Source organism: Neophocaena asiaeorientalis, unplaced genomic scaffold (genome assembly GCF_003031525.2).
Source record: "Neophocaena asiaeorientalis asiaeorientalis breed wild unplaced genomic scaffold, Neophocaena_asiaeorientalis_V1.1 scaffold32, whole genome shotgun sequence".
Taxonomy (NCBI): Eukaryota; Metazoa; Chordata; class Mammalia; order Artiodactyla; family Phocoenidae; genus Neophocaena; species Neophocaena asiaeorientalis.
The window spans coordinates 4172207-4195976 of NW_020185327.1; the positions used below are offsets into that span (position 1 = coordinate 4172207).

At 35.0% G+C, this 23770-nt stretch overlaps 1 non-coding gene and 1 pseudogene across 1 annotated transcript; one reads left to right on the forward strand and one right to left on the reverse strand.

The window, feature by feature from the left end:
* LOC112392711 (28S ribosomal protein S31, mitochondrial pseudogene) overlaps positions 1 to 23770 on the forward strand; it is a 98554-nt pseudogene that overhangs the window by 15685 nt on the left and 59099 nt on the right.
* Positions 22107 to 22238, reverse strand: LOC112392722 (small nucleolar RNA SNORA42/SNORA80 family). The gene has a single exon (XR_003001744.1). It is a non-coding gene; the product is annotated as a small nucleolar RNA SNORA42/SNORA80 family (small nucleolar RNA).

Genomic DNA, 23770 nt, shown 5'->3' on the forward strand with positions numbered 1-23770 from the left:
TTACATTCTAGTCAATTTCATGACTGTAAGAATTATGTCTCTCTTAGTCCTTGTTGTTTCCTCAACAATCAGAAGAGCATCTGGCATATAATAAACAATAAATCAATATTTAGCAAGTGGTGTGATGAAGAAATGTTTGAAAATGTTTAAAAAAGAATGTTGAGGACTGAGGATAATAGGGATCATTGATTGCAGAAGAAAAAATGAATTACAGAAAGTGATTAAAGAGAGAAATTAAATTAGAACAGGGAAAATGAGGGAAAAGATAAAATGATGTCACAATGTCAAACATGGGGGAATGAAACCATTTGTAATGCTTTTGTAGATAACTTGGAAATGACACTGTCTTGTGGAGATTATAGGTTTAGTCTTAGAAATGTTTAAAGGACTTTCTTCAAACCTGATGCTTCTAAGTGAAAAGTTTGAAAGACATATGAAGTAACAAAGTGTCTATTAAGGGACTACTTCAAGAGTCAACAACATAGAAGTTATATGAATAATAACAATCACATATTCTACATGCCTCAAATGTCTGATGTGTTGTTTAAACAAAGCCATATTAACAAACCAGTCAAGGCATATTTACTGAAATCTTTCTGTAGGTCCAACTTCACTTCATGAGTCACCAAATTTTTTTTTTATAGTGTAATACAAGCGAGGTGTTTTAGAACACTTTAAGATCTAGCACATCTATTTAAGTAGCAACAAATTTAATCATTCATTTTTCTGAAGCATGTTCAGATATAAAGTCAGTAAAATAAGCAAACAAACAAATGCACATTTCCATAGCTGAAATGAAGAGAGAAGAAAAGAAAAAGGAGGAGGGGTGAGGAAGAAAGGAGGAACAAGGGAGGCAGAAAATGTTAAGTCTGGGACACACACCAGCATGTCCTGAGCTTCTTTCACATAACATCTCACAGACTCCTCACACAGCTCCTGGAGCTAGATATTACTGATTTCTCAATTTGAAAAATTTTCAAGTGAGGATGAGAAAAAATAGGTAAATTTCCTAAAGTCATTTTGCTACAAGAGCTAGAAGTCAAATTCTTATTCCACTCCAAATCTCACAAACATTCCACCACTCACTAGTTCTTCCACACGAGAAGAAAAGATGTAAGTCATCATTCATTACATTTGTACTACATTTGAGGTCAGGAGGCTTTTCCTAAAAAAACAAGGAAGAGTTGATACACACTACATAATCCTATTTAGAAAATAGCAATTACTTATTCCTATTGCCTTTGCTTGTCTCCTACATATATTCTAGCATTTTAGTAGGATTGACTGTGTTTGATTTAAATTTACAGGCTCTAGTATCACCAACTCTCTTGGACTTATTTATCATTCAAAAGTCTGTCCTCCTTGTCATCTTCCTCCTCCCTATCCATTTGTCTTGTCTCTCTTTTCCAGGCCATCCCTTCCTTTCTGCTTTCTGCTTCCTCAGATGATTTAGGACTGCAGAAAGCCTGGAATCAGAGCTCCCTCCCTGAGTGGACAGGCAGAAAGTGTGGAGGTAAGAGTGATGCCCAGATCTTGGAGAAACTCTATCATTCTGACAGCAATTTATAAAATGTCACCCACTTAATTATTTGATAGACCAGTTGAAATATATAGCAATTCTTATTACCAAATAGCTTTTAATTATTAGCACACTGTTTGTCCAATAGCATGGAGGCATTGGGCTGGCATTGATACACATGGTCCTTTTTGTCCTTCAAGTGTTACAGCATCATGGGAAATATAGACAGAGAATTGTATGGGTGGGTGTTGTAGATGCACGGGGGAGGTGATTCATTCATTCTGCAGGTATCAAAGGAGGTCTTCAAGAAGGAGATGATACATGGACTGAGTCTTAAAGAATGATTGACATTTGCCAGTCAGTAGAGCAGGGTAGGAAAAAGATAAAGGGATACAAAGTTATATAATAAAGTTAGATTACTGTCTTCATAGGCAGAAAACATGCCAAAGAGTCCACTGTAAGAATTAAATTACTTCATCAAATGACCTCATTGATATGGTCCTGATTACAACACAACACTTCAATTACTTAATACTAGATTAGTGAGCCCACAGGTACTATTTTTTGGGGGGGGGTTAGATTTGTGAACTACCTATATTTAGAAATGTGAAATGTCTTCTAACTTCCCCTTATAGTAACATGAACTTTGGCATTTTTCTGAAAAGTTAAAATTGTATTCAGGTGAGATTTTTCTTTTGTGTCTGGCTCTGAAATGTAACTTTTGCATCAGGAATTTGAGAAGGACAATGCTTCTTTGGTATGAACAAATCACACAGGAATGCAATGCAACCTTTGTTGATTAGACCCTAAATCATCCTCCTTCCACTCAACCCCTCATTGACTGACAGTCCCCATTGCCTTGGCAAATTAGCTATCTTCCCCTATGATGTCATCACATTTCCTCCACTGTGAAACATATGGCATCACTGATAATCTGTCTGATGTTCTAACGTTCTTGCTCACCATTACCCTCAAACGTTGTTGCAATTTGATTACCCTCATAGTGCAAACACTGTATTGTGTGGAGATAGAATAGTTATCCTTCATGTGTACTCTAACTGCCATGCATTACCTTTTACTCTGTAGATGCTGCTTGGAAATATGACTCCAGTGGCTAGTTACTGGGAAAATTGATAGCATGCTTTCTAGAAACCTATAAAAAAGACAAATCTCACTATGTAAGACTTTGGTTCTCTTTTTTTCTGGGTTGTCGTATTTTATATGTTCTATTTTGTACTTTGTGAACTAAAATATAACTCAATATTGTAGCAGATTTCACATGATTAAAAATGGCATGGAAAGATCTGAAAACATACCAGTACAGCAGCTAAGCTTGTCTGACATACATATTGAGACTACAGGGAAGCATGTTTTTCCCTGTCAGAATGTGACACCTCTTTGTAAAAGTTACTCTAGAGACTTGTTTATCTAATATCTGGCTTCTTTCAGCACACGTTTTTCAATGTTGTTTTCTTCCTCAAAGAAAACAAATGATGAGACTTTTTATAACCAATTGGGAATTTCTACACAATACATAGCGTAAAGTGGTATTGATATTCACCTAAATATCAAGTTCTCAAATATCCACCAAATTTTTAGTTAGCTATTCACACCAGTTTTGGCCATTTTAATCTAATTATACAGGTATAACTAGTTTAAGAATTCAGAATGATGAAGGTGCAATGCACCCTTAAAAGCTATAAGATGTGTTAGACATCTTATAGCTTTTAAATGATTTAACCTTCATTACAATCTGTTGAGGGAGGTATTATTATCCCTACTTCATGGATGAGTCATCTGAGACTCAAAGTTTAATTGAGTTATTTAAGTTTATATAGCTACTAAATGGCAGATAAAGGAAACATTTAACCTGAAGTCCTTACATTTTGTCTCATACATATTGCCTTTCACAAGGGAGGCTCAGTTTCAGTATCATAAAGGATCTTTTTCATATGACTTAACCCATTGGACAATATCCAGGAAACTCAGCGTTTCTTGGGTCTCAGACTTATCCTTGTTCGAGATGGATAAGTTAGTGGGTTAGGAAGAGGAGTTGGGGTTGGTATCTAATTAGTAAACTGCTTCTAATATTTGATGCAAAATTGTTTTCTTAGCAACAATCTAGAAAAACTTCAACAACATATGGAATTATAACCACCCAGGAAAGTAACTCAACTTAAGAAATGTCTTGCAAATGAATTAGTGAGGAGAATACAGTAAATACAAATTCTAATTCAGGTAAGTAGGTACATGTGTAGTTAAAGAAACTTGTGACAGAATAAATTGTATTATTGCCTAAATGAAGAATTCATTCAAACCAGAGTGGTCTTTATGGAGTCTAGAAATTTGGAAGTGAAGGGAGGATGAAAGAATTCATCTCTTAAGACTAACATGGACAGACTTGGAAGGCATTATGCTAAGTGAAAGAAGTCAGATGGAGAAAGACAAATACTGTATGATATACATGATATAAATATATATACTCAGTTTGGATAATATTCTCTATAATTTTGTGCATCAATATTTTTCACTCAAATTTATATTATCCTATTTTTCCATATCATTAAACATGTCTTTCAAAACCATGATTATAATGATACATAACATTCCATCACATGGACATACTGATTTGTTCTTTGGATCTTGTACCAATGAAATTTCATATTTATTATATGATTAAGAATACTGATTACTGTCCTAAAATCTTTGCGCACATCTCTGATTACTTCCCAGAAGGAATTCATAGATGTAGCTATACTGGACAGAAAGGTATAAATATTTTGAAGGCTTTTGATAGTTCTGCCAAATTGACTTCCATGGAATTAGTACTAATTTATTCCCATCCGTAAGATATTGGCATATTAATGTGATTTTTAAAATATATGTTTTCATATGTTAATTAGTCATTTATATTTTTATTACATGATATTTTGTTCATATTCTTTGACAATTTTTCTCTGATGACGCAGAGTGGTTTTATCGTAGATTTTTTAAGGCTTTCTGTGCATCAGGGATATTAACATTTTTATTTTGAATATGTCAAAAATTGATCCTACTTAAGTTTTTATGGTAATATTTAAAGCAATTTTTTAGGTTTTTTTTTTTTTTTTAAATGGTGCTCAGATTTTCTAGGAATTTTCTTTATGTTGTATCCCTGTGCATTTATACTAAACAAGACTTACCTAGCTTGAGTACAGTTTTACATGTGTTCCTTATGGTTTCATTTGCATTTAATTCCTCAATTAGTCCAGAATTTATATTGATCTGTGTTAGATACATACCCTGTTGATATAAAATATACTGACAACTGGGTAAATTAAACTCTGTTTGGTCTTCCTTACATCCATTTTTGCTCCTTTTCAATCCAATCTCCATGTTACAACCAGAGTAATTTCATATCTCTAGTCCTTAATTTTCTCATATTTAACATGTGACCACAAAGAAGAAATAAACACAAACTCTAACTCCTTGCATTTTGTAAGTTTATTGTGAAGCCAATGCCAATTTATAAGCTCAGTTAAACAAAATTTAACTGTCAGACGACAGTTCAAGGAATGCCATCCGGCAATGTTTGGTAAATAGCAAATGAGAGACATTATGAAACATATACAGATGCTCAAAAGAAAGAGTGCTTGAGAGAACTGGAATGCCTAATAGAATTCCTAATAAACCAGGATGAACTTCAGTTTGACCTTGAGGTATAAGTAGGATATACTTAAATCAAATTAAATTGTAACAAAAGGAATGGCAACAAAGAGTAGAGAATGATGTTAGTAATACTGGCATTTGTAGGGGAAAAAGAGTATAATAGATCTTGTTTTAGCAAATGACTTCTTTGTTGTTGCCACATATTTACAGAATATAAAAATGGGAGTTGGTAAGGCTTAATTGGTGGCTTAATTATGCTACAGACTCGTTATAGATATACTGAGACACACTGGCCTACAGGTTTAAGAAATAGTTTGGTTTGGAAAGAAATTGCCATGGAAAACAATTTTCAATAACCTTTGCTGGTCAGAATAACCTCCGATCTGTGTTCTGCTGAGTCAATTTTGCTTCTTATACATTTCAATCAGTTGTCATGCCAACCTCCCAGTTCTTCTTAATGTGAAGATGGCTGGATGTTAACCTGGGCATTTGGAAAGATAAGTTGTTAACTTCCAAACAGAAGTGATGATTTAGGTTGCATTGGGTGAGTTGCTAAATGTCCATTCTAGTCATTTCAGTCTTCCCAAATTTATAAATCCTTCAGATCACACATTGCTTCCTTCTGAGAGAATAAAACTTGACTCAACTATGATAACTGCTGAAAAGCACTCCACGTTTTAGTATTTTTCACTGGTTAAAAGTCCCAGTGAACTTTGGTACCAAATTCTTTGGTACAAGCCTTAACCTAATATCAGAGTGGATTGTTGAGTCATATTGCTTATCAAGGGGATAAATTTCAGGAATGTTTTGATTGTTCATTATTTTGAAAGGGTATATGTCACACATTGTTCAAGGGACCTTCTCAATTTCAGGTATTTTAGTTATTCATTTCAGGAAGTTAATTTATTTTGTAAGTAAAAATATTTGCATAAATTAATCAACATATTTTCTTAAATAACTGAGGGAGAGAGAGAAAGAGAGGGAGAAATTTTCTTAGTTCAGAAAATATGACCACTTTTCAAAAAGAATCTATGAAATGGTTCTCTCTCTAGCTCTTCTTTTGAAATAGAAATATAATATACATGATAAGCAAAAACCACTCAATTAATTGAATCTGGAAGACAATTTCTCTCAATGTTCATTTATTTATGGATTGTGTTTTACTGAACCTGGTGATTTACTGTTTGGTAAATCCTCAAAATGTTAAACATAGAGTTGTTATATGACCTAACAATTCTACTCCTAGATATTTATTCAAGAAAACTGAAAACATGTCCACACAAAAATCTGTACATGAATGTTCATAACAACATTATTTGTAAAAACTTAGAAGTGGAAACAACCCAAATTTTCATCAACTGATAAGTGGATAAACAAAATGCAATTTATCCACCAATAGAGTATTATTCACAGTAAAATGGAATAAGTAAGCCACAACATGTATGAAGCTTGAAACTGTCATTAAATGAAAGAAACTGGTTACAAAAAATTGACATATTGTTTGATTCCATTTATATGAAATGAACAGCATAGGCAGATCCATAAAGACAGAAACAAATTTGTGGCTGCCAGGGGATAGGTGTAGTGGGAAGCGGGGACTGATGGCTAATGGTTTTTGAGTTACATTTTGGAGTAATGAAAATGATCTGAAATTACAGAGTGGTAAAGGTTGCACAACTTGTTGAATATACTAAAAACCACTGAATTATATGCTTTCAAAGGGTGAATTTTGTGGTATATGAATTATATCTCAAAAAAAGTCATTCAGTCTCTCCTAACTCTCTTATCAAAATGCCCCAAAGTTCCCCGGTGTGTGCTCTCCACATGCTTCCTCTATCCTTTGTTGCAGCAAGCTGAAGAAACTTACCTTTTACTGACTCCAGATGTATTCCTTATGTCTTTGGCTGGTGAATTTTACCAGTTCTTCAAACTTCAGTTGAGGTAATCCTTAATTATCGGTTCCTCAATTGACAATAATAACCATGGTGTATATTCAACATGATTTACAATTTGCAAAGATTTTGTTTGCTGTTGTTTTCTTTTAACCTTGTATCATGCAATCTTCTCAAAAGCCCACTGAAGTATTACTATTAGAGTGCAGGCTATGAAGAGTTAAAGAGGTTATTTGCCCAAAGTTACAGGGCCTGTTGTGGTGGTTTCCAAATTTGAACCCGAGTCGCCAGATTACAAAATGTTGGATTTCATTTTCAGTTTGTTCCAAGGAATAATCACTTTGTTTTAATTTTTCAAGATACAAAGTAACACTCACTTTTCTTAGTGGATAAACCTATACTTTTTCTGCCAAAATTACCGAGGGTTTAATTTTTTCTCTAAATCAATTTCGTCCTTTAATGTATAAGACTGAAGTCCTGTGGCTTTCCTTGGTAACAAGTCATAAAGAGGTAATTTATGTTGAAATGCTATAACATTTAACAAGAAGGCATCTCACCCTGTAACCAGGAAAGGCAATGTATTTTTATATTCTTCCCCCTGCCCCCAACCCCGGAACCACTAGGTACTGTGACTATAACTCCAACTTGGTCAGGTGAGAGAATCTGTATTGTTTCTCCCTCCAGAATAAATTACAATGGGCATTATAAAAGTAAGATGGTGTTGTTTGTATCTTGAAACCCCCTTTTCAATTTCATTTTATAGATTCTCAAAATACAAGTTGCAAGTGAACACTTTTATTACTATTCCAAATAGTACTGTTGCCCAGTTATTTATGCACTGACTTACCAGTGCATGCATTACATTTTACAAATAGTTTTGATTGCAAAAGTAAGCTTTTATTTCATTTAAAAGTTTTCTTCTCCTATCAAATAGAACTCTTTATTGGTCTAGATTTGTTGTGTTTTTCTTTCTCTTCTGTCTCCTACTGATTTCAGTAATCTGTTTGTTGGAATACTTTTTTTTCATCGTCGTTTATTTTGGGTTTGATTTTGGCTTCTGTCAAATAAACCTACTAATTAACTTTCTTTTCACATTTTTTTCAGTAGGATATTATAGTCAGGGTCCAATGTGGTAAAATTTGAAGAGATAGTTATGAGTAGTCAAATCTATTCTATTTATTTAATTTCCTTCAATACTTTTGTTGGAAAGAGCTTGAAATTAAGAGTGAGATATGTAAGATGTCTTATAATCTACTATTTACTTACGATGTGACTCAAAAAAATCACTTAAGTATTATAAAGCCAAGGATTCCTTACTGTATGATGGAGAGAGCAATATCAATCTTGAGAGATTAGTCTAAGAAGTAAGTCCCTGGTGGGCTGACAAGAATCAGGAAAGCAAACATATTAGTCAAGGATGACCAGGTCCAATCCTGCCACCATACTTTTGATACATTTATGTTCTTAACAAGAAATTGCCAAATTCAAATTTTGGACTCATATAACATCAGCTTATATTAAAATGGCCTCACCTGGTTTGAAAAATTCAAGTTTTCTTGTAGCTGGTGTTTATTTCATTTGTTCTCCCAATGGCACTCTGACACTGATAATATATATATGTACATGGAGTATTATCTGCCTATAACACATACAGAAAAACTAAGGAAGAGAAGAAGAGCAGTCAACTTGAGACTGTGTGGGAAAGGCAGTCCTGCAGAGCCTGGCACCCCTGCACAGTTGCATAAGAGTATGCTGCTGTGGTTCTGGAACATTTCTTTATGCGGACATAGAGTCCTCAGAGCCTGTGCTGGGCATATTGCTTTGTTTAGGACTACCTTTTCCTGTTCCAGATTTGATGTGTACATCTTTGCTCTGCCTGTGTTGTGGTGGCATGTGGCTAACCCTACTGCTGTATCTGTTGCTGGCAGTGGTCCTCTGCCTGGAGCACAAGAAGAGTGTGTTGAGACCATCTCCCTGCATTGGTGGTAGGGTGGAACCCTCTGGCCATAAAGGACCAATGCTCACTATAGACGCTGACCTTGCTCTGAGTAAAGCGTTGTTCCATCCAGTGCCTGTGTGACTCATGTCTTTTTTGGCAGCCTCTGAACCTGCAAGGCAAGTGGTGGGGTCCTGGGACTGCTGCTCTCCCTGCTGGTAGACGTTATTATGCTCTTTGCTGTACTCCACAAGGTGGAGCTCCTCCCCTAGAGGTGAGAACAAGTGTCACTTGCTTCACAATGTGTGAGCGGCAATGGTCATGCTGCAGCCCTTGGTGCTGCCATTATTATTATTATTTTGGCTGTGCCACTCGTGGGATAGTAGTTCCCTGACCAGGGATTGAACCCATGTCTCCTGCAATGGAAGGGTGGAGTCCTAACCACTGGACTGCCAGGGAATTCCTGGTGCTGCCATCATTAACTTGGGTGGGACTAATAAAATCCTCATCTCTCATATTGCTGTCAATCCACATATTGATACTTATTGCTAGAGAAATGTGGCAGCTCTTTTTGGCTGTTTTTCATGTTAAGAGTTAATCTTTTTAAAGCATCATTCAATGTGATTTTCCTTCTTAGGCATGATGTCAATGTACTGTTTTAGAAGGTGAGTTTTAACATTTTTTTAACATCTTTATTGGAGTATAATTGCTTTACAATTGTGTGTTAGTTTCTGCTTTACAACAAAATGAATCAGTTATATATATATATATATGTTCCCATATCTCTTCCCTCTTGCGTCTCCCTCCCTCCCACCCTCCCTATCCCACCCCTCTAGGTGGTCACAAAGCACCGAGCTGATCTCCCTGTGCTATGCGGCTGCTTCCCTTCCCACTAGCTATCTACCTTACGTTTGGTAGTGTATGTATGTCCATGCCTCTCTCTTGCTTTATCACAGCTTACCCTTCCCCCTCCCCATATCCTCAAGTCCATTCTCTAGTAGGTCTGTGTCTTTAAACATTCTTAAAAACAGTTTTCCTATTCCTTCTTCATCAAAGTGATTTGGATGATTTATTCCTATTTCTTTAAGGCAGTGATTGCTACTTCATATTTTACAGATTCTAGACAATAATTTCTTGTATGTGTTCATCTTTTTCTGAATTTTATTCATTGTTTCCAAGGTAAGAAATAGTACTTGAATCCTGAGTACTCCATCTGTTTATTTGTCAGTATGTTAAAGAAATCTTCATGTAATATTGGATTTTAAGTTTTGTGGGCATCTGGCCTGAAGAGTTTATTCTTTTTGTTTTATCCCTTGAAAACTAATTTTAGAAATTCTGTGACATACCCTTGAAATGTATTAAAAAACAACATTGGGAATGACATAGAATTCATAAGAGAGCACACAGTGTGAGTTTACTTTCCCTTTGTGAAGGCCTTATATTCTAAATCAATGTTGTTCAATAGCATTTTCTGATGATAGAAAACATTGTATAACTATGCTGCTAGTCAGTATGGTAGTCACGAGCCACATGTGGCTATTGAGCATTTGAAATGTGGGGAGTGCTAATAGGAACTAAATTTTAGAATTCACCTAAATCCAATTAACTTTAAATCTAAATAGCTACATGGGGCTAGTGTTTACCATGTTTAAAGAACAGTTACAGGTCTTATATCTTATTATGTGTGCTTTATACAATCTTTGACATTACTTGTCGGCAAAATGGTTCATCCAAAGCCAGAAGAGTTACAGAAAACTAATCAAAAATCAATGTTATAATGGAAGCAACGTGAAACTTGAAGTCATACAGAACCTGGTTTACATTGAAGAAAGCCACTTAATCTATATAGAAGTCTCTACAAAAGAAGATTAGAATACCTTTCTTTATAAATGTGTGGAGTGGTGGAATTAAATCAAATCAAATATGCATGAAACTCGAGCAAAAATAAAGGACTCAATCAGAATTAGTCTTCTTACATTTCCCCTACTGTGAGTATTTAGAGGTTTATCACAGGGCACTTCCCACTGGTCAGCTTGGGAGTTCTTCTCCAACAGGGATGTGGATACCTACATGTATTTTTTGTAAACACACAATGATAATATATGTTTTTAGCAGCATGCTACGTATCTTGATTCATATTTCCCTTGTAACAGAAGCACATGTTCATATTCAATTTATGATTAATTTTAGCATTTGCCTCTTGCTCAGAAATTATATATATATGAGTTTGGTTTTAATAATGTAAAATTGAACAAGTAAGAGCAAGGAGCTACTTTGTACCCTTGTGGATCTTTTCTCTTTATTAGTCAGTATTCTTTCAAGAAAACTGAAACAAGTATAAAGAAAATTATTTGCATGTATCAGAAGTTCAGAGAGAGAGAAGGGAGTAGCAAATTAACTCAGGTGTTAGTATCTGTGATAAACAACAGCCCCTGGCCAGTACAACCCAGCTGGATGAGTTACAGTGAGGAGAAGTTGGAGCCTTCAAAATCGGAGGAGGGGGCATATGGCCAGTACTGGAGTTAACAGAGGTGCAGCTACCATTTTGGGAGAACAAAGAAATTTGAGTCTTGTGATTGAAGCTAGAAATTCTTAGCAGGTGCACACATCTAGAAATGCTGCCAGACAAAATAGAGAGGAAGAAAGTGGCTTCTCTCATGCTCTTGCCATCTGATCTCCCATTAATGCCTCTTATTGGTGGAAACTAACAAGAAGCCAGCTATCAAGGGAGACTGGGAAGTGAAATCTGCATACTCTTAGCCACAGCATTAAGGGACAAGGAAGTTGTATGAGAGGCCGAAAAAACAAAAAAAAGGTTTATAACTGCATATTTTCTGTCAAAGTAATAAAACTTACAAAAATTATATAACTCGTTTGTTTGCTTGCTGATAAAGGTTCTTGGATCTTTCTGGCTATAATTTTTAGAACATTCTTCCTCTTCATCGTTTTAAATATTTCCTCTTTCAATTTACCTGTCTTCTCATTTCCAGTATTCCAATTATGAACAAATTAGACTATTTGAGGTTGTCCCATAGTTCTTGGATGCTCTTTTATCTATGATTTTCTTTGTGTTTCTGTTTGGTCAGTTTCTGTTGATGTCTCTACGAGCTGACGTATGCTTTTCTCGTCTGAATTGAGTCCACTGATAAGCTCATTGAAGGCATTCTGTATCTCCATTACTGTGCTTTCCTTTCATCTCATTTCCATTCAATATTTTCATGTAGTTTTGATATCTCTGCTGAAAATTCCCATCAGATCTTTTCTCATGTACCTTTCCATTTTCATCCTTAAATGTCCTTAAATCTTTAATTTTAAATTTCTTTTCAGATAGTGTTAGCATTTGTGTAATATGTGGGTTTTGTTTAGTTGATTACTTTGTCTCTTGGAAGTATGTTATTGGTTTTTTCAGTTTGTTTTGGTTTTTGCTTTGTCTTTCCACGTGCCTTATAATCTTTGTTCTTTAAATCAAGACCTCTTGTGTGGGAGAGTAGTGACTAAGGTAAATAGATTTTATACCTGATAATAGGTGGCGTGCCTTTCTATCTGCTTTGCCTTTATTATAGGGGCTCGGTTTAAGTTATTTAGGAATTGGGTTGGGTTTGAGATTCAATGTTGCTATGGTTGCCCGCCCAGGTCCACCAGCTTTACATTTATCTAATGATACCTCGTGTTTGGTGTGGGAGCTGTATTGCCATATTTTTCTCAGTGTCAGCTCCACTATGATTTTTAGGCCTTCCCTTCACACTCTGTATCAAAAGAGTCTTATCAATCCTCTTGCAACTCTCCCAGCTTTTCTTTTCATTCATTAATTAATTCATTTATTCATTCAACAACAATTTAGTGGGTACTGTTCTATGCAAGACAGGGCAAGGCCCTATCTCCTTTATATTTCAACTTGGGGTGTTAATATTTTTATTCTACTAAACTTTAGGACTATTTTGACTACTTACAACAGTAGGAAAACACTTTTGGAAATTTGGTTTCAGTTGAATTTCATTCACAGATTAATTGGTGTGGACATAACAACTTTAGATAGTAAATATTCTAATCCAGAAGAGGAGCATGTTTACTATTTTTTAAAGTCCTCTTTTACGTCCTGAGGTGACATTTTATAGTATAATTTATTATGGAAAACAATAATAAAAACTAACTTGCTGGAGTTGTCCTTAGGCAAAAGATCATTTGATAAGGATACTTCCTAAGTAAAGAGAAAAAAAGAAATTAAAACATCACATATTTTGCCAATATGTGGCAAAATATGACAGGCCCAAAACAATTTGAATGAAGCTGAATCAATAAATCAAAGACTGGTGATTTAAAATATCAATGCTTACTGTTAGTAGAAAATGAGTTCCTGCTTTTCTCCCTCATATTAAATTTTTGGTCTAGACTTGAGCAAAAAAGAAAATAAAATTACTTCAAAAAAAGCCAAAATGTGCTTAATTCTCTAAGATTATAACATATTTATGTGTTCTTTATAAAATTTTGATTTATACATATTAAAATATTATTAAATTTAATGCATAATTAATTATAAATATTATTCTAATTTAGGATAAATTGTATTCTAAACAATTTCTATTATTTAGAAATTTTATTCATCAGTTCTAATTATTACCTCTTACCATAATTTTAAAATGTTTAAATATTTAAAGTGTACATATATGCCTAAATATATATAAATCTATATTTACACCTATACCAACCTCAAATCTGAATGTACAATATCTACATCTCTATCCTTATCTATCCAGCTCTTCATCTATCTATCACGGGTGTATGTAAGTGGAGTTCCAAAAATCTGTATGTTAAGGCTTAGATCTCTCTTCAGGCATCCAGTGCTGAATTTTGAAATACTGACCTGACGGTTTGCTGTATAAAATATTCTGCAGCTCTAAATATGACATGTCCTTAATTTAAGTTTTTCTCCTATGGACTCAAGACAAACTTTTCTCCTGACTCCCTGTTTATACTAATGGTAGCACCAACCCCCCATCTTAGCCTTATACTTAATTTAATCTCCAGAAACCGAAGGCTCTAAACTTTCTATTCCACAAATAAGAGGACTTTGGTCAAATTTTATATTCCCAGAATAATCCTTTACTGAATGTCTCCCTTTCTTACATTAAAAATGCAGCTGTTGCATTTCATTTATCTGTTCAAAAGATGCTATGAAACATCTACTCTTTGCCAGGCATTAAGAAAATAGGAGGGGGTAGAAGTGATATTCTTCCTGTCTTGAGCTCAGAGATCTTAGAGTCTAGCTGAGAAGCCCAATATTAAATAATTGCATTGTGATTTACTGACATCCATATATCGTTAAGCTATTCTATCTCACTTGCCCTGCAGGAGAAAATAAAATATCACCTCCATCCAAAGAGTTTTCCCTGACCCTATTCCAAAGTCCTCATAAGCCTGGTGGTTTACACTGTACTTAGAAACTAACACAACATTGTAAAGCAACTATACACTAATAAAATTACTTTTAAAAAATACACTGTACTTATAATGTCAACTTTTAAGAAAATTTAAAAAATTTAGTACTATTTAATTGATTGTAAGTTCATCAAGTATATTCAACTCTGAATATCCAACAGTCCCCAGAACTGATAGGAAAAATATATATAAATTTAAATGTGTATAAAATTGTCATATTTTATTAGAAAGAGAATATTTTCAAATTCCTTTCTGCTCTGTTTTCCTGCTGTTTTCATTGTTTTTATTCTTTATTCCCAAGAAATTGTAGTGTTGTCATGCTGCCTTATAATTATTCACTAACATTGTGTGACACATGTTGGCTTATTTTATTACATGTTACAAGGATAACAATAAAATCGAGCAAGTGTATGGTAAACAAATGAGCCCAGAAATTACTCCAGGGTAATTCTTCCCATCTTTTTTGTGAATGAATGTAGCAGGTGAGCATACAGAATACCAAGAGCCTGCCTAATGCATTCTGATACCATGTGTGTGTGTGTGTGTGTGTGTGTGTGTGTGTGTGTGTGTGTGTGTGTATGTTTCAAACTTACAGAAGTTAGTAACTTAAATGAAAATAATAAATGCACAGTACATGCTATGTAAGTGTATATATTTTAAAGATGAGAATGGAATTTCATTGCTTGATCATTTTCAGATTCATCACACTTTTATGCAAATTCAAACTATCCCTCCAATGCAAATTCTCTCCAGGGAATGACAATGTGCTACCACTGAGGATAACATAAAGAATATGTCACATAATAAGTAAGGTAGCAGAATTACAACCCTTTTCTCTGGGAAATTTAATTTTAATGAATTACTTTTTGAAATTCCTGAGTCTTCAGGCTACCAAAAGTTATGCTTTATTAGTGGACTGCTGGTAATGGCGGTGTTATTCTTAAAAAGAGGGTGTAGGAATTCCCTGGTGGCGCAGTGGTTGAGAGTCCGCCTGCCAATGCAGGGAACACGGGTTCGTACCCCGGCCCGGGAGGATCCCACATGCTGTGGAGCGGCTGGGTAACGTCACAGATAATGACATTAGAAAGTTGCTTAGTCTTAATATTAATAGTAACCCTATTTATTTCCATGAATGAAAATAATCCTGAGTGGGCAAAAATGGTATTATTGGTCAGAAGACATTTTTATAAAATAAAGGTAGACTGATAGAGTAGTTGCTAAGTGAGTTGCACCTGGTGATTCTATTTTATTCTTGGTTAATAGCTATTGTTTTGCTTTCTCACGTTCATTTAGAGGAAATGTCAGTCGCACACTTAAGTTGACCTTGTTCTCAGAGGTCTTAAAATATAAACAAACACATATTTACCTTTCAACATAAGGCCTGTAAAAAAATAAATATTTGTTACTGTTATTTCTGGTCCTCTCTTCCACACTTCACCTTACATGGCTTATTAAACTATCCCACTTCTGAAGTCTCGGTATTCACACGTAGCTTTTGACGAATTTGCTAAATGGCAGTTAAGCAAGTTAACGACATTCGCCACATCTTTGATCGTGTGCCCACATATCAATTAAAAATTAGCCAAAGCTTGTCATTCAAACAGTACTTGGAGTTGTCATTTGCTGACCCTATAATCAGAGTCTGGCCAGCAACTCTGAACTTGAGAGACATAGGCAATGACTATAACATGGGGATAAGTGAGTGTCTTTTCCTAGAGAACTATCTTATGTTCCTGACCACACCAATGTGAAGTGCTCAAGGGCTGTCTTTAACTTGACTTTGACTTGTTTGAATCATTTAATAAGACCATCTTAGCAATAAATACTTTCATAATATAGCAGAGTGTTAGCATAGATGAGCACTTGGGAATTACACACACACACACACACACACACACACACACACACAAATGAATAGAATTCCAGAGTTTTAGATCACAGAAACTGACTCTGCAGATAACAATTTTACAATCGCAGACACACACAATTATTTGCCTGCAGATTAGCTTTTCAAAAGTTTAATAAAACAAGAAAGGATGTTTTGAATAATATCTTATGATATTAACAGCTTGATGAGGAAAAAATAAGACTGTGTATAGTCCGAGGAAAAAATAAGAGTGTGTATAATCCAAGAAAAAATAAATGCCAATCATTTTGGGGATAGTGAATTTTATTTTGAATGTAGGATCAATGACATAGAAACCTAATTGCAGCCTGGATAATATTCACAGAACCTCTGTATCCTCTCCCATTTGCTCTTATTTCTTACACATATTTTCATGGGATTCAAATGATATCCTTGAGAAAATATTCACAGACTGTTTCTGAATCTAGGGCTCTTCACATATTGAAGTGTTCCTTTATATTAATAAAATGGTTGTGAGATGATTTTCTTGTTTGCAGCTCTGTCCTTGATAGTTCAATTTGCCAGCATGTCTGAAAATACTAAACATCTTGAATATAGGCTCCATTAATTTCCCAGTTGGGGAGTGTGTGTGTGTATGTGTGTGTGTGTGTGTGTGTGTGTGTCGATTAAGTCATTTTGTTAGGGCAAAATACTTCAATCACCCCAATCCAATGAGCTGGTTGTCTTTTAAGAAATTACTTTTTTAACAAGAGAAAATATGCCTATGCCTCTTTTCATGGAAAGAAAAAGCATTTTCACCATTAGAATGACTCTGCATTTGTGTGCCATCTGTATATAGTAAGACTGGAAATGGAGTATCCGACCAGAATTTGAGGAAAAAGAAGAACATATCATTTTCTGACACTGAAGCTAATAGAACCAAGATTAAAGCGAGCAGAATGGGTAACTCTGAGATGGCTTCTTAGTGTGTTGTCAGAGGAACAAGAATACTAACTGTAAAGATTAAATGTGAGGTGCAACGTTATACAAGAAAAGCATGGAAAATATGTATATATCACTTTGTGTACTGCATTTTGTAAGGAATAATTTCCAATTTTTAATTAATGGCTTGATTTTTATCAGTTGCTTGAGTGGGTGATAAGGGGAGTGTGAGCAAACCCAGCAGGCGTCATAGGTTAGAGCCCTGACACTGGATTGTGTCCTCAGGTTTCCTGAGGTTGATGAGGTGTTGAGAACATCAGGAGTGGTCAGGAGCACAGAGCAAGAGGAAATAAGGGTTGATCTTGCCTGAGAGAGTCAAGGGTCAAGTTCCGCCATCAAGCTTTGAGCTTAAGCCAAGAAATATCAGAGACATCAGGGGCATAAACTTGTTAGTTTCAAGAGTAAAGAGCAGGGGTGAAGGGGGATGGCTACTTAATTTGTATAGACTATGCAAAATAACAATACAAAGTCCTTATTTATATTAAGAATTCAAGATGGTGACAGAAGAGTATTGAGCGAAGAATGGACACTTCTGTATGCAGGACCCTATGCACATACACACATAAAGGTGGCCTTGGAGAGAAGGGGACAATGTCAAAGGATCTACTTCAAGACATCCTTTCATCCTTTAAAAAAAACTGACAACACACTGTAGAAATAATATTATTTGTATCATTGTTATGTTTAAGTGATTATTTCCCCCTTTAGGTTTATAAAAAGTTTCAGTGTCTTGTGGCAAGGAAATGCATACCTGTGCATTATCCCACATGACCAAGTCGAATTAGTTGGTATGTTTTATTGTTTTTACTTAATTATTGAGTGCACAGCACAAAATAGTGATTTCATGATACATTTTACTTTTTTTAGATGAATTAATTATTTTATAATCTTAGCTAATAGTCTAATTTTGTCCATAGGCCACCTAGTAATGTAAAGGATAGTTTCATTATTCATATTGAGGGAGATGGCCTGGTACATTAAAAATTACATTTGGGTTGTATTACTAACATATACCTGACTGTCAGTGAATCAGTTCAATTAAGTCTAAACTGTAAAATTCACATTACGTATGTGGCTGTAAGTGAATCAAGCTATGTGAAAGATAATGCATGTTTCCCCATTTGTAAATCAAGGATCTCTAAAGGCCCTTTATTACTAACATGATATGATGTGTGTGTGTGTGTGTGTGTATGTGGGCACATGTGCCTATGTTTTAAAGAATTTCACCAAGGGTGGAAAGATCAGGCAATGGATCTGAACATCTTAGAGTTACTATTCATTAACCGAGCGAAGGGACAAAAAGCCAATGATCGTTGAGGACCAAAAAAGGAAAAAAATCTAATGTATTCTTTTTTAATTCTAAGGCTATTAAACCATGTTTGGCAGCTAAATATTTCTACATTTCCAAAATGAATAAAGGTCATCCCGGGGTTAATTACAAAGAAATGAAAGTGGTATTTGTGTGATCACATGGCAGTTGTCATTTCTCTAACAACAACACATTCTAAATTAGAGGGGACAAACCCCCTCAGAATCATTGTAGGGACCAGAACCTTTTCAGATTCCACTTTCTGTGCCTAAGAAATGACCGTTACAGGCAATTTACCCATGACTTTTGGGATTTAATATAAACACACAACAACATTTTTCTTCAGAAAAACATTAAAGAACCCTCTGTGCTTGAATGTCTAAAGCTATACATCCCAACCCCAGCTAGACATGACATTTACATGAGGAGGTTTTCACAGGGAGAGATGTGCAGGCCACACCCCCAGAGATTTTGAATAACCGGTATGGATTTGGGCACACTTGCTGAGGTTTTTGTTTAAATTCCTCAAATAATCTCAATGTTTAGGATAGGTTTAAAAATCACTGGTACCAGGTCTAGATATGTTTAGTCTATACTGTCCCCTGAGGTAGAGTGGGGAAGGAGAAATTGTGTTTTGATAGGGAGAGGTCAAAGTGCTCCAAACTCCTAAACTTTGTCATCCCTTCCCTGCATCTGATTTGATATCTTAAGTCTGGGAACTTTAGAAATGGAGATCCGAGCCTGCTGGATCATCTTTTTCCTGCAGTGGTGAAACCCTAGAAGGGGCTAGCTTATGGGGGCTGGAGGTAAAGTCACAAGGTGCTGTATATATGGTAGGCTTGGTGAAGGTAACTTCAGTGAATCTCTGGGAGGTAGAAAGAACATCTCTGAGAGTGTTCCCCAAAAGTTTCTGCAGCTGCTATTCAAGATAGATAATGGTGAGTCCAAACTTTGCACAGTGACTGACTCTGAGTTAATACATGTTTGTAGAATTAATAAAAGGACCAAGCAGACAGCTGCTGTCCTCTATGTATATGACTGCTCCTTGTGAGGAGAAAATTAGAAAAACTGGATCCTGTAATCATAAGATTCACAAAATAACACAAAATTTTTAGCAGAATCCAAAACCACTAAACAGCCCCATACGATTGAGAATAACAAAGGTATTTTATTACAGCACGATCATAGTGAATCCAAATTTGACCCTACTGCTAAGAGCTGTGGAACTCTTAGCAAGTCACTTCGATTTTCTTAGACTGAATTCCCTCACCTGTAAAATGGGCATATTAAAATTACCTAATATAAGGGGTTATTTGGAGTCTTCATTAAGTTAAAACAATAATAGCGTTTAGTATGTAGTGAGTACTCATACATGTCAGTGATTATAATTACTTTCATGTATTGTAACTCTGATAGCCCAAAAAAGATGGAGAATATTACCAGCAATTTAGCACTTACTATGCTAAATAGCTTATAATTCAGAGCCAGTAGAACAAACTCACTATCAGGAGCTGTTAAGGGGATGACTTACCACTAGGCGCATTTCCATCTGTTGCTGTTGATTAAACGTGCCTTTGGAATTAAAGTTGTCACACGCTAATTATAAAGCTGACGATGGCTAATTCATGTGCCTTGGAAATATACTCCCAGAGTAGCAGGTAAACAGTGTTGGTAATTACAGCTTCTCATTAATTCTGTAAAAAGAGATAATATTAGTTTGAATTACGTGGTTAGTAATCCCCTTTCCCAGAAAAAGTAGAAATTGTGTAGGGGTTGAAAAGCTTGCAATCTGCTACCAGATGTGAAATTTAAGTATAAAGGAAAATCTTAGAATTTGAAGCAGGGAGGTTTTCGTTGGCAAGCCAAACCCATGCTGAGTGTGGTTGGATAACCTAAAGGCTACTTGTATAGCAGAAAATCTCAGTTGGTTCCAGGTTCCAAACAAATGATTCCCTGGAGGAGCAGACAAATGAAGAAATCTTTTGCATCTCCACGTTCAGTGTAGCCATCCTGAGTATTCCTGGGCTAGCACTACTAGCCAACACCAATTATGAAAACTCCAGGACTTCACAGGATGTTCAGGCCAGCTGTTTAGTGTGTCTCGTTGTCTGAGTGATTAATGTACTAGTTGAGACTGGAAGAGACAAGAACAAGAAGGTCATGGAAAATTCTCTCCTACCTTATTTGTTGTTAAATATGCCTCTCACAGTTATTTTACCTCTGGGAGCATTTCTGACTTCTTTGACCAACAGGCCACTAGTAATATATATTACATGTATTCTCCCATGTTTACACCAGCAAATGTTATAATCTTCAAAGCTTGCAGATGCTTTTTAAGTTTCCCTTTTAGAAATGATTTGTTATTGAAGAAAAGAAATATCCCTTGATTCTCTAGAGGACCCTAATTTACCCTGAACATAAACGCATGAATTAATAAACTCAACAGCAAGACCTATATGTTTAAAAATGAATTAAAATAAACCTACTCATTGCTTCTTTTATTTTTGTAAATAATTAATGGCAAAATTATGCCTGTATTAAATATAGCCATTAGTGCACCTGTTTTTTTAAGCAATGCATTATTGATTAAAAGAAGATTAAGAGCTAGCATTTATTGAGTACTTACTACCATCCAGTCTCTTAAATTATTTGATTTAATACTCATGGTTAAGGTGTGTATTTTAATTTCTATTTTAAAGGAGAGGAAAGGGAGGCTCTTAGAAGCTAAGTTGCCCAAGTTTGAAAAACAAAGTTGACTCCGAAATAAGAAAAATTTTCTGTATATCTTGTTACTTCTGGTCTCTATCATTTAAATGTGTCAACAAACAAACAATAAAATAAAAAGAGGTAGAACTGTGAGGTTTGGTCTGATCTAAGCAGTGGATTCCAAACTTGGTTGATTAATAAACTTAGAATTAAAAAAAATCCTTTTGGTTGATTATGTAGGTATCAAATTATTTTTTGGAGGAATGCTAAATATGTTTTTGAAACTAATAATTTTCTTGGTCTAGGCAACAGAGAATGTTAGAATTAAAAACACTAAGATCATTTGAAAGCAGTATGCTGAAATTAAAGAATTATTCAAATAAGAAATCAATCTGAGCTTAATACTTTCTCCATAAAATTGGGAAATTAATATTTGGATTTCCAATGTAACCTAATAGGTGCCCAGTCTGTTAAGATTTATATAAAACTTCAAACTTGGCCTTAGAAGAAATATTCCTTAAAATTGTTTCCATATACTTGTACTGGCTATGGCTATGCCTCTATTAAATTGTTTGCTCAAATCTTCCCTTGATTTGCATCCTGTTGTCTTTGCTTCTTCCATAGTTTTAAAATTCAGTATTTCTTTAAAATAATTTTGCCTTGCTTGTTGCCACTGAAGTTTGTTAAGCATTCCTGGGATCTCACCTTGATGGTAACTCAGCTTTTAGCAGCCGACCTCAAACAACTAAGGGTAAACATATGACCAGTCTGACCTGGCTTCTTTTTTTTTTTTTTTTTCCCCTTTTCTTTTCCACTGTGCAAACCACTTCAGTGCCTGTGGCCTACAGACAGAGGCCAGGCAATGGTTCGGGGCCAGTTTGCTCTGACATGGGACACTATGAGAGGCCCAGAGGAACGGGCTTGCCATAAATCCAAACCCATGCATTGACATGGCTTCTTTAATCTCATATCTCATTACGGTTCCCTAGAGGTGCCATTCTCATTAAGGATTTTACTTATGATGGAAGGACCAAATGGATCAAATCAGATCCTGTAAAAGAACCTTGGAAAAATAACAAGTGAAATATGATGCTAAATGGTTAGCATTGTATTAATAGCATTTTGGTTGAATTCTTAGTAAAAATTAATATCTCCAGAGTGTATGAAACTATATAGGATAAATTACCTGGTTTCTTCTACAAATAAATTGCTTGGAAGAAGGAGGATGAAAGCATAATATAAGAATTAAAAGATATTTTAAAAGACATTGGAAACCTCAGGCAAAACTAATGAGAGGTATTAGATATAAAATAGATATTATTAATGTTGTTTTACCCTTAAATATTGGATGTATATGGAGCTTTATTTATATACAATTGATGTTCCTTTTAAAACTTAGCATGATTGAAAATGCTAGAAGGAGTCTATCCACATCAGGTTTGGGCTAATAAAATAATATGCGAGGGTAAGTGGAAAAAAAAGGCTAATATTAATAATATTCAAGAATATTGTGATTTAGGTAGAATAATTAGACTATATTATCCAATAACCTCCATTTTCAAAAAGCTTTTAATGATTAACTCTCTTGATTGTCTGCCTGGAAAGAAAACATTCACACAATTAACTTTATCAATTCTCCAGTCCAGGATTCACATCTGCAGTATCTGTTAATTTGAATAGACAAACATATTTGGTCAATTAAATCAGATCTTTTCTAGGTAAGAGTCTTAGAATCATATAATGCAGGCATTGAAGGACCCTTGGAGATCATAACACTTTTCTTAACCCAATTCTTTTTTTTATCATTTATAATACACAATCTCTCAGACTGGTATGTAGTATAAATACACTCATGGGTGAGGTTAATTCATTACCAAGGCAGATCAGACCCTATGCCATCTCTGCACTGTGGCATAGTCTGAGAAATTTGTGTGATGTGGTGCTGATTTGGCAGGGTGATTTGCCTGCCATCATGAGGTTTGACCTCACTTAGAAAGCAATGATTTTATTTCACACATTCATTGATAAACAGACATAATACCTTGATAAAAGCCTTTTAATTTCATAATATGGCTTCTATTTTGGGAAATCGCAGGATGCTGCAGATCAATGTGTACAATTGGAACTACATGACATAATGAAATCAGGTGAGACAATGGTATCAGATGAGCTAAATATTGGTCAAATCTCCCTTTGCTCTGTATTGAATAGGAAAAAAAATATCATAAGCCTTCTTTCAAAAAAAATTTCACTTTTTTTCACTATATCTTTGGAAGTGTTCTAAAGATACACAAGTACTAAATACTGTATTAGATATTTTCCAGTCACTCAAATTTCCCATTAATAGATACAAGGAGATCCAGGTGTCCAAAATCAAAATGAAGTAAAAAAAAACAGCAAAAACAACAACAAAAAATTCAATATTAGGCCAGAGATAAGGTCCGTTCACCAGTAGCAGTGCTTAGGCAGCAAGACA